The sequence below is a fragment of the Botryllus schlosseri genome, chromosome 12 (assembly GCF_051294905.1).
Source record: "Botryllus schlosseri isolate E-star chromosome 12, Bs_hap1, whole genome shotgun sequence".
Taxonomy (NCBI): Eukaryota; Metazoa; Chordata; class Ascidiacea; order Stolidobranchia; family Styelidae; genus Botryllus; species Botryllus schlosseri.
Window position 1 is genome coordinate 1,931,915 of NC_137247.1, and position 12,486 is coordinate 1,944,400.

At 41.6% G+C, this 12,486-nt stretch overlaps 2 protein-coding genes across 2 annotated transcripts in view; one reads left to right on the forward strand and one right to left on the reverse strand.

Moving 5' to 3' along the window:
- Positions 1-12,486, forward strand: part of LOC145452899 (uncharacterized) — a 268,123-nt gene that overhangs the window by 21,751 nt on the left and 233,886 nt on the right. The window lies entirely within an intron of this gene.
- LOC145452910 (transcription initiation protein SPT3 homolog) overlaps positions 1-12,486 on the reverse strand; it is a 130,775-nt gene that overhangs the window by 4,461 nt on the left and 113,828 nt on the right. The window lies entirely within an intron of this gene.

A 12,486-nucleotide genomic window follows, 5' to 3' on the forward strand; every position in this document is an offset into this window, starting at 1 on the left:
GTTTTTTTTTTAATTCATATTTTATTGTCAACCCCATGAAATTGTGAAGCTGTCAAAAATAACTCCTGTGCGTTCACATCTACTAGTTGGAATCGAGCCAAATTTGGTGTGCAACTTTTTTTCAGGCCATCTAATAATTTAATCACTGACTCCCTAGAATCCGACAACGAGTTATTTTTTAACAACTCCACTGGACTGGTAGAAATTATATATTCTAATTGCCTAATTAGAATAGCTACAGCGAAATACCAATAATCTTATTCTAATCTTATTTGTGAAATGTGTCTATGCTCTCATACTAATGCTATTCTAAATAATGTCAGGTTTTCCTGAAAATACTACAGAACTGTGTTGAGTGAAACGAACCAAGCTTAGTGTACTGACATTTGCCGTTCTCGTGCTTATCAGAATGAATTATGTTTTGATATAAGCTGGACATGGATTTTTATTGTCTTTCACTGTAATTCAGAATTCTTTTTTCAAGTTTTTGCGCGTTTAGTCATTCTCATTCTTCTCTATTTTAAATAAGTAAAACTGTGTAGCAAGAATTCTAATTCTAATCTAATTCCGTGAAGCTGCAAAGTTTCAAGTTGAGTAACTCAGGCCCACTGTGTTGACGGAGTACAGCCGAGCCGTGACATCATCTCTCATTACGTACGCAAATTGATGTGGTTTTCGACAACGCAAACGATAAAGACGTACAAAATATCTGCCAACGAATAAGCCCTGCCATTGTCACCCGAGGATAGCTGGGTTTTTGAGCATAAGAGACAACAAAGCTTCGTTTCTGTAAAATGTACGGCTGACATAAAATGTCAGCGTACAGCTCACGAAATTTGTCCCATGCCGAGCTCGTCTTGATGTTTTTACGGCATGTATACCGACTCATGATATACATATACACGATCTGTGCATGCATATGCATACCATGAGTGCATGATGTGCATATGCCGCTGGACAAGGAAGGTGCAGGCAGATATAGCCTTGTATACGGCTTTCTAAGTCTTGCACCACCCCTTCGTGCTATCCCAGTAATGCAGGGGTGTCAAACTCAAATTGCGTCGCGGGCCGGATCCACGCATTCAAATCGCTCGCGGGCCGGGCTAGACAACTGATTCCAAAATGTTACCTCGTGCTCTTGCTTTCCACTTGAATATCTATCATATATAGATAATGCACGGATCATAGGGTTTTCAAAGTAGAAAGTCTCAACACCTCTATTCACGAATGATGGACTTGGCAAAATACGATGATTGTCCGATTGAATACAGTTGAAGACCGCTAAAACACTGGTGTTAGGTTAACGACGATATAAGTTGCTATATTATATGCTCCCTTTGATTTAGTCGTGATCTGGCTTTAGCCTGCATATGCGTTGTGTTAAATACAAGATATTTAATTGGAGACGTGGACGTTGGAATTTGGTTTCGCGCGTCCGGTTTCTCTCATGTCTGGGGATCTATTGGGTCGAAAGTGACACAGCAGTGCGATCATAGATATTTCAATTATATATTTGTGTAACTAATATATTTTCGATGTAAACTGCATATAACGGTTCCGCATTGACGTTTTCGCTTCTGTGAATAACTACTACTTCTTTCATATTTGTATAAAACTCTGAACTTGGTGCGCACTTTTTGCGTTCCTAAAATTGGATGTCAATTTCACCGACTTGTTACTACTGCTAACTGGAGTGAAACCACAGCGCCGTGGTCGGGTAGTTAAAACGGGGCCTATGAACAATGAACATGGAAATATTTCCTGCAAGAAATATCAACATTTGTTACAAATGTGTTGGAAAATATGAGAATGTTTCAATCTACTCAAAAATACTTCGCGGGTCGGATGAAATCGTCTGGCGGGCCGGATGCGGCCAGCGGGCCATATGTTTGACACCCCTGCAGTAATGCATGAGCCTTAGCAGGGAAGTCATGAATACCAGTGTTACTAATCACGTCTTTGGTCTGAACCGGCCGGGGATCGAACCCACGACCTACCTATCAAGAATGCGGACGTTTCACCATTACGCTATCTTGCTTGTTCTGGACAATTCGTTCTAGGAATGTTTGTCGAATATTCAACTGACTTGTTTGTTTGTCTGTTGAAGTGTTTGACCACTACTACGGTCATTTACACAAGGCCAATTGTCTTCATTTTTATTCAGTAGCAGCCGACTTGTGGAGCGGCCCACTTCTAGGCTTTTTATAAGACACCGCTTACGCGGATGAGATGGCGAGGAGGGGCCTAGATAAATACCACTGCTATCTCTTTACCAACTGACTTGTTAGTGACTTGACGGCTTTCCTTATTTGTGTTTTTCAATTTAAATTAGTACACGATGTGAGCCAATTATCATTATCAATAGGATTGTTTCTTCCTCTGCACATATTCAAACGCTATAGCTTTGTTATTTTAGTTACTGTGCGGAAGAGGCGGTTCTGATACATGTTAAAAGCATTGTTACAAATCATATGTGCCTTCGTACTCCATCTGCATGTGCTTATACTTATACTAATTTGACGAGTGTCATGATGTGGTTGATTTATACCTCGCTGGAATTCTGCGGTTCAGTGTGCTACCTCTTGGGTGGGAATACACTCTATTTTCGCTAAAAGTGCGGATTTGCGTCGTGAAATGTACAAGGTAACTGGTCGACAGCTTTTTACATCGAACGCAATTGAAACACGGCCTTTCCGTACACGCCGACGAGACGACGCGAGAGATGATAAACAACAACAAAATCGAATAATCAGACTCGGGAATGCTAGTTTACGCGAGGATCCAACTTCCAGCTATATAATCCATTCTTTAAAATTGACATTTCCGTATTCGTATCAGACATAAGGCGATTACTGCGTGTATGTAATCACTTCTGAATCGCAAATTCCCGAAGTAGTTGATTACGATCCACGGAAAAGTAATCACGATTCCGTTTATATTGCTTCCTCAAACTTGAGCCTTGAACACATGCTCGAATGAAATACATCGAGTATCTAAATGTTGGGTAATCGCCTTTTTCACAACAAATCCATTATATATGTAAAATATCCGATTATGATCGCTTCAAAATACTGTCATTGTCGCAATCAATTACGATTACAAATACGACTGCCCTGCGTCTGATTCGTACCACCAAAAGAGCGGCAATCAAGAATGCAGAGGGCCAGTAAACCGTATCGAATCTGGTGTCGGATATCAAAACGTAAACTTGAATCTGATACGATACGTTACGCTTGGTGTCAACCGACTCTGAATAGTCACAGATTCTTGGTGTGCCTCCGGTTAGCCTTGTTCGGGGCACCGATTGAAAGCGAATATCTACTAAGGTCGAGGTTAAGCAAAACTAACCCGCAACGACTCGGGACATCGACATCGCGTGGGAATTTTACTGCGCGTTTTTGTATCGCATTTTGCGAGAATATTCATATTCCGGATGCGGTAAAAATGTATATGCTATAATCCATCTAACAATCGGTATCACGCAGATGTTGTCAAAGTAGTTATCGATAACACTCAAATAGTATGAACAGCGTCGTAATTAATTCGTACCCATGTACAAGTGCAAGCAGCGATATCCGGGTAGGTTTAGAAGTAAGTATTCTAGGCATGCAGTTCTGACTAAAAACGTAGAAGCAGAAGTAGTTTTAAATCATAACCACTTGAGTACTCTTGAAAAGTTGGAATAGTTCTTCCTGACCGTGGCCACCTCTGATATCACGATAGATCTGCAGGCTATAAGAAGAACTACTTAGGGGAGTTGAAATAGGCTCAATTTGACCATTGACGAAGTGACAGTCCATTACGTACTATGCACAACAGAGATGGCAGGGGGGGCCGCATCCGGCCCGACAGTGGTACTGTAGTTTCACTCTACTCACCACTAGGAGCAAGTCGGTGACATTGACACTCAATTTCGAGAAGGCAAAATTGCACACTGAATTCAAATTATTATGGAGGAAAATCGCCGAAAAGTAGTGCCAGTGCAAAACCGGTGGAGGTTACATGAAAAATATAGTAGTTACATAAAAATACAACTCAAATATCCGTGATCGCACTGCTGTATCACCTCTGATCCGAAAGTCCCCGACTTCCAGAGAAACCCGTCTCACGATAATGAACCAAATTACAACATCCGAGATAGCGGTTAATCCATTGTAGGGGTCACCAACGTGCGGACAGCGGGCCACATGCGGCCCACGACATGATTTGAGATTTCGGAAGAACGCTTGGTAAATAATTTCGAAATGCTGAAATTGATTTAAGTTTACAAATATTGTTGTTGTTCAAAGTAAGCTATTCGCCTGTGTCCAACATCGCTATTCCTCACTGGCTGAAACGGCTTCGCCGATAGCACATTTCACTGAGAAAAAATCAGCTGATATGAATGTGCAGTGCATATTGCCTTGACGTGCGATGGCCAGACGCTTACAAAAACGACTTGGGGCTTCCCCGCAAGATCAAGCTTTACGACGAAACAGTGTCTAGTTAACCTCAAGTTTTATCCGGTATTTTGCGCAGCTCATAGTTCAAATAGAATGAAAGTGACGATCGTGACATTTTGTTGCATCTATATTTATTGAATCAAATAGTTTTCCTTTTGCGGTAACTATGCCCGTCGCCCATGTTAGAGAGCACAGCGTTATACTGATGTAAATATAAAATTTTAAAAACATTGTTGTTTGATTGCGTGGCCTATTTTATCTCGATATTGAATTCATGCAGTCCGAGGCCTCTACGAAATTTCAAAAGTGGCCCGCGACCCGTTTTGAGTTGGACACCCCTGATCTATTGCATTCCTAAAGAAGCAATGCTAACGCTTGATTACGACTAAAACAAAAGGAGTATAGAAATATGTCAACTTCTATCGTCGTCAGAGCGACTGTTGTAGCGGTATATAGCCAAACATCGTATTTCGCTCATTCCGTTGATTGTGAATAACGGAGTTGGTAGAATACAGAACTCCTACGATCTGTAATATAATAATGCTTGATAATATATTATTCAAGTGAAAAAACAAAGTCATGGGTTTCGAGGTAACATTATGGACTTAGTTGACTTGTGCGGCCAGCAAGCGACCTGAAGGTTTGGATCCGGCCCACGACACAAGTTGAGTTTGACACCCCAGAAGACTACACCAAACACTGTACTGTACGCATTGATCGGAGCGAGAATCCCAACAGCGTCGGCCACAGTCGGTCACACACGGGACTCTCATCAGCTGAAAACATTTCCGCAAAACGAATCCGTATATTTTAGATTTTGTTTCCTCTCATCGAGATCATAGCGACAATCATTTCAAAGACGATGCCACGTGCTACTATTTATTTCTAGTAGATTGTTATGAGGAATACGCCCGAGTGGGTACGAAGTCCAACAAGCGGGACCCATTCACATTTCTCCCTATTAGCAGAACAACTTCCCTATCGCAGGCACTCATCTTCAATACCATACGGGAAGCAATATGTAACCGACAATTGTCATTCTCATTAGAAGCGTATTATGTATTTGGATCGAACCACCTCTATCTTTCCATCGTGTGAAAAATTTGAAGCATATTGGATATCGAAACCGAACTGACCCTGAATCTGACATGGAATGGTCATGATCGGCGAGTTCAATAGTTCTATATCAGACCCGGGCAAAGTGCGGGCGGCGGGCCAAATGCGGCCCGCGAAGCTATTCTGTGCGGCCCGCGAAAGGTTGCTTGGAATTCAAAACATAAAACTTGCTTTTTGAATGACTGAACAGTGAACACATTATACAGTATGTGCTTCAATTTGTGACGTGATATGTTTCCAAATAAACAAGTCAATCAGTGATCGCGATTACTATATGACTCATCATATTTATCACCCATTAAGAATTAACGGGCATGCCAAAAAAAAGTCGAAAACTGAAATTCAAAGAAGGTTCAGGTTTAGAATTTAGAGCACTAAATATTCGCATACTGGAGTCAGGGGTAAACCCATCCTTTCAGTGTTTGCCGATCATGGCGCCGAGATTAAGGATTTTCATTAAAGTCGTTCGTATGACAAAAGCACGAAACACTCAGTCAAGGGAGGGCGAAGTTCTGAAAAACTGCAAGCTCGCTCAACATCAAGACTATTTAAGCTGCACACTACTCGGAAGGCAGCGACCAATAAGATAAGCTTTGTACTATTGCATGTTATTATTATTATACAGGTATTATACAGTGACGCTTATCGCCGTTTAGGCCTTGTGCGTCACGACACAGATATTGGTACAGTTCAGTTTCATTGACAGTTCAGTATCTTCAACATCATGCAGTGCTCATTGGACGACTTTCAATCACGCGCATTCACTCTTTTCACTCTTTCGCTTGCATGTGTCCGTCTTTGGGTCTCGGCTGCCGACTTTCTGAGAGCGTGGCTTATACTCTGTGTCTGGGCTTTTCAACACACTGTTAATACAGCGGGATCGACGACGGGGAGCCCAGAAAACCTCCGACACATAGAGACATGGCAGAGCCGAAACTTGAACCAAGAACCATTGCCGTCGTGAGGGTGTCGATTAGCACATTTCCGTGCAGTGGTTCTCGAGCTGGGAGACGTGAAAGCATCAGAAGGGTGGCGCGAAGCTTTATTGAAATTTTGTTTTCGCGCTGCGCGCAATATACCCGACTTTTAGTTGTTGCTCTGTATATTGTCCGACTTCGATATTTCACAATTCTCTCATCAACAGCCATAATCGTCCATGCCATCAAACTATCCGTTGGGATTGCTAGCATTCCAGTGGTGCTTTTTAATATTTTGTGATATCATGATAAGTGGGCGCGCAATTTTTAACTATTATGAAGGGAGGCATGCCTAAACAAAGTTTTGAGAACCACTGTTTTAAAGAGTTATAATCGAAGAGTGAGGATAGGGTTTTAAATAGAGCTAAAATGCATCAGGTTTAACATTCTCTGACAGCTAATAGTTATTTTTTAATTAACCGTCACTTTCTCATTACCTAATATCAACACATTCACTAAGCAGCATTTATTAACAATGTCAGTTAGAAATAAAATGAAAACACGCTAGAGAATATAGCTAATCTCTTTCACTCGGCCATCCAACGTATTTCTTTTTTCTCATTTGGCCCGTGGAGGAAAATAATTGCCCACCCGTGTTCTATATAGTCCATGCTATCATTAGAATTTAACGGCGAAGAAAAACTTACAAGATTGCAAATAAAGCATCAGAATGACTATAGAGTGGAGGAACAGAAATTCAATATACAATACTCAACTGTTGATATACAAAGTTACTTTGAGTTCTCTACTAGTTGCTGACGATAGCCCGTGGCGAAAATATTCGGGCTTACTTCAACATGAATGAATAATTCACTGCGCAATTTCGAAACTATGTTATATGACCTCGAAACAAAGTTATATTGTCATATAGGCACGCCTATTTCAGTGATTAAAACGAGGTGGATCTACCTGAAACTATTTTTACTTCGTATTGATTATAGAAAAGTAATTAATTTGACTTCACCGCTGCTGAAATACAGACAACTGACTGTTAGGAGATATGGTCCAGGTATAGTGACCAACATAACACCTACTAGCTATAGCATTGATAAACATGTAGAAATATCTCCTGGATCAAACGTGATTAATTTGTGCATACTAAATTGGCCACCACAGTCATCTACGGACTCTGGAAAGCGACATGATTATAATTGAATCAATATTGAAAACGAAGGCCTTGTCCGCATTCTAAAAGAAGCAACCATAGCTGACAGCGGCATCTGTGATTAGATTACAAGACATCAAAATACGGATATTTTGCTGGTGTCTTTTTGATTCCAATCGAAGACATAGGCCTATTTATTCGTACCATGCAGCTCATACTAGCTATACTCGATCATCCTATCTCTACCAAGTTTTTCGAAACGTCCATGAAAAGCGCAGCAGACATACCGGCTGACATCTGACTTTAGTGCAGGCTAGACATACTACGGTCGGCGACGAGTCATGTGCAGACATCGATATTCCTCGCCCAGACATAGCTGGCTGCGACTTTGCAGTGTGCGAAGTGTATGCGTGTCGGATAACATCAGTCGGACACATCGAGCACCTGATTTATTCGATTCTGAATCGCGTAATAGACTTCGAGTCGAGTATTCGGGTTCGGGCATTATGACGCCGAAACAGTATGAAAGACGTGAAAGTTGAAAGTAGAATTAATAATAGATTCACATTCTAGTATTCGAAGCTTGTGCCCACAGCCCACCCCTACATGGAGGTTTAAAAAACTTGCAGAAAATAAATTACCATCCGAATGCCAAAACGCGACGGCGGGCAACTGAGTTCAACTTGCAGAGTTAACCGAGGGCGTGCGTTGTCAAAGTCCAAGTCTATTTGACGTCATCATTTCGCCGTAATGTGCCATCACGTCACGGCATCATCCCACAACCCAATACATGCACGCTGAGCGTCTCGCCGGCTTGTCGGATCGATTGATGGCCGAAATATAGCGTTATAACGAAGCAATCGATTGGTAACGTTTCTTCGATGTATTAATACCGAAAACCACTTAACGAGCTGTAGTAATGGGTGGGAGATTTGAACCTCACTTGAGATTTTCAATGGCGTCACCGAAGTCAAACGTAACAAATCAGCAAGACAATCGGCCAGGTGAGAGAAAATAATCCTTATCAGGGCTGGGCAAAATCGAGTACCTAACTTTAGGGCGGACCCACAGATGCCGATTGAAAAGTAATCGCCGATCGCCCAAATCGGGGATAATTTAATCAGCGAGCAAGGCCACCTGATGATTGTATTGCACAGATGCGAATTCTTCAGTGAATTATCTTATCCGGGATCACTGACGCAAAATGACGCAAATGACTACGTTAACACCACGCTTGTGGTACGTACGCACTGTGTAGCCACTGGGACATCGGGTCTGCGGTATGTACGGACTGCGCTACCACCCGGACATCAGGTCTGGGATATGTTCGGACGGTGTTGCTACTCGGACGTTTTATCTGGGCGATGATCGGACTGTGTTGCCTGATCTGGGTGACACGGCGGGGCATCGGAGAGCAAATTACCTTTTCGAGACAGCTCATTCGGCGGTTCAAATTTGGCCGATTAACATTCCCTGACTAGTGGCCAATCGTCATCTGTGCAACGGAAGCAGGTCGATTACTGACGTTTAATCGGCGATTACGGATTGAGTCCTAGGCTTCGAGTCAACGAGTCAAGTATTATAGTCTCACTGAGTATGGATGACTTGATAAGTTCATAAGCGTACCTCTTGTGCGAGCACAAAGAAAATAAAGCCAATTCCACACCACATAAAGACCATACCTATTTCATGGCACTTCGTTACAATGCTTCGGGTCAATGAAGACTTCAGAGATATAACTCTTTCTACTCAACTCCAATGATTACAATCAACATACGATTTGGATCCGAGTACGCGAATCATTGTGCTCAGCCCTAATGGATACGACAGTACTATGATAAATGCCATAGAAATCGCAAAACCACAGCGCCGCCACTACAGTTAGTGGATGATTCCCAGGTTACATTCGCCACGAAAGTTGCAACAGTATACAAAAAAGCTTAACGGTAAAAATATGGCTCGAAATGATTGAATAAAAGGTTGGTAAGTTTCAGCATGATCGGTTGATTTGATATGCAAAACTATTTACTACCGGAGTAGGATAAATAAAACTTCATAGCGGTCTACGTAATTACATGAGTCGTTCAGCAGGTAAATGTTACCGTTCATTAGTAAAAACCCAATTCTTTAAGATGACGTCATGTTTTCCTTACGTACATGCAATGCACACACGAAAGATCGAGGTAACAATGTGCTGAAATTTACAAGCGTGTCGGCGTACAATGTTCGAGCGCAGGTGTTGAACAGGAGTTTCCGACAGCTCACAGAAATACACGATGGTTGTAATCGACGGGCGGATGCGAAACTGCATTTCACAGTGCAACGTTTCCAAGTGAATTCAGGAAATCGCTGTGACAACTTTACGTTATATATATCATATTACCAAAGCAGGATAAAAGAACCCAGAACGCATAGGCGAAGAAAGATGAAGAACAGTAGCATAATCCACATGAATCACTCGAAACTGTTATTCTGATAACTCAGTGATTATTGACCGGGATTCTCTGAGGCAATGCCAGGGGTTCGCAGCACCCGACTCACACAGAAGTCACACGGATTTGCAGTAAATATTCATTATGTAATCGTTTTCTTTCGTGTGAAAATCATGTTTTAATGGTCTCGATCTTTTAACAACGTTAATGATGTACAGTTCATTTGTGCAACGGTATTATGTAATGTGGCAGTTTCGTTTTGTGACGAGGCGAAAATTCGGGGTGCACCCAAGGCTTGTAAATTAGCGTAAGAGTTCAGTAGGTATAACTGAAACTGTATAGTAGTATAGCTGCAGATAGCTATGGAGATATCAGAAAGTCGGCGACCAAACCCTGTTGAAATCGCCATCTTCAATCAAACAGCAAGACTTTTTAAGCATCGAATTGGAAGCCATAAAGACGGATTATGTCGTGCTTCCCAGCAACAAGAAACTGTCGAGCATTTCGGCATCCCTCGCTCCAGCGAACGGGAGAACCTGCCATGTACAGCTAGTCGACAAGGCGTGTCGTCCTCACTTATCCCGATATAATTTGCCCAGCAATCGAATTTGTTTTGCTAACCGGAAGATACATTTAAAAAAAAAACTGTAAATAGAATCGACCTGTTGCACAAGGGCATAGCTACCGATCGCCATAATACAATACAAACAAATACAGTTGTGAGCAAGGTTTTTCAAGCATGTGTACGACGAAGAGAGAATTTCTTGCCCGAGTTCCGACTGAACATAATTTCCGTCTGCGCCTTTCCAAAACACCTTCAAGGTAACAGTGTAAATGCATATGGTCCGGTGTGTTTTATCGTTTCAGTTGTGTGCGCTTCATGCTACATTCTATTAAAGGAGCCCGACTTTAGTGCGGATCTATCGAAAGGGTACACGCAGTTGCAAAATAAGTTTGGGAACCCCTGTTCCACAGAATCTGCGCCAAAGAGGGGTGGTGATTGAAAGATTGCTACAGGTCAGAATAGAACAACTAGTAAATTTGGATATTTTCCAAATTATATTAGAATTAGAATTACAGCTACAGTTTTTTTTTTCAAATCAGATTACAACTAGCATTACTGAATTCGTGAAAAACGGAGAATTGAATCAAATTAAGTTCGTCTTAAATCAGCGTTCATCCATTCTGATAAGCATGAGAATGGCGAATGTAAGTACATCGTACAGCAACCTTGGATCGTTTAGCATTATACAGTTCTCCTGTAACCTTTCCAGGAAAAAAACAGAAATTACACTTGGATTAAAATTAGAGCAGAGAAACATTTCACAAATTGGATTAGAACTAGATTACCGGCATTTCACTACACTTAGTTCATTGAATTATAGAGTTGACCAAGTCTGGTAAAGGCCGTTCGACTCCTTACTGTCCTTTCATTGTATCGAAATCATGCGGTGCGTTTGAACCGTTGAAAAAAATAACAAACATACGAGAGAATGAACGATGTCAGAAAGTATAGGGCAGAAGAAAAACGCGGGGAATTCGTGTCCCCCGCGCCGAAGAAATACCGACACTAAGACCAGAAACCCTATCCTCAAGAAGCTCCAAGTTACGAAACTGATATGTAAACGAAGTGATTCTCACCAAGTTTGCTTTTCGTTTTCGAGCGGCTTCGCATTGAAAGTGAAAAAGTGACGCTAGATACGAAGTTATGAGGTTCGATCAAAGACACGAATATTCGAGAGAAACAAGGTGGCAGTTGCACTTTCGCTGATAGCGAGAGAATCCAGCTCCAACACTGTACCATCGCAGCCAGAATTTTAAATTGTACAATGTACATTGTACATGCAGAATGAAAGCACATTTCGTGGGACATGGACTAGCAGCGGATGGAAAAGTCCTGTTAGTGTTCTGTGAGTTGTATTGATGAGATCAGGTCGCCGCGTACAAGACAGGAAAGGACCCTGGCAAGAGTCAAAGTAACGGAGGGTTATAAAATACACAGATGGCGGTCACTGTGTTTAAAAAAAAAACGCGACCACAACATCGGCGTGTTAGAGGCGGGACTGATTTGTAGTGCATTCCAGAGTTCGACAAGTAGAAAATTTACGCTATAACTAAAATTACAACTAATCAGTTCTTTTCCACAGTGTGGATTACAATTAGAATTACTGAATTCGCAAAAACTCGGAAATTCAATTAAATTCCCAAATACAACAAAATTCAAGTTCGTTTTTTAAGCATTAGATTGGCAAATGTCAATACACCAAGCTTCGCTCGATTAGCATTATCCAGTTTACCTGTAACATTTTCAGGAAAACCAAAATTAGATTAGAATTAGATTATCGGCATTTCGCTCTCAATAGTCTATTTCTACAAGTAGAATTATCAAGTTGTCGAGGTCCGCTGCTATAAGA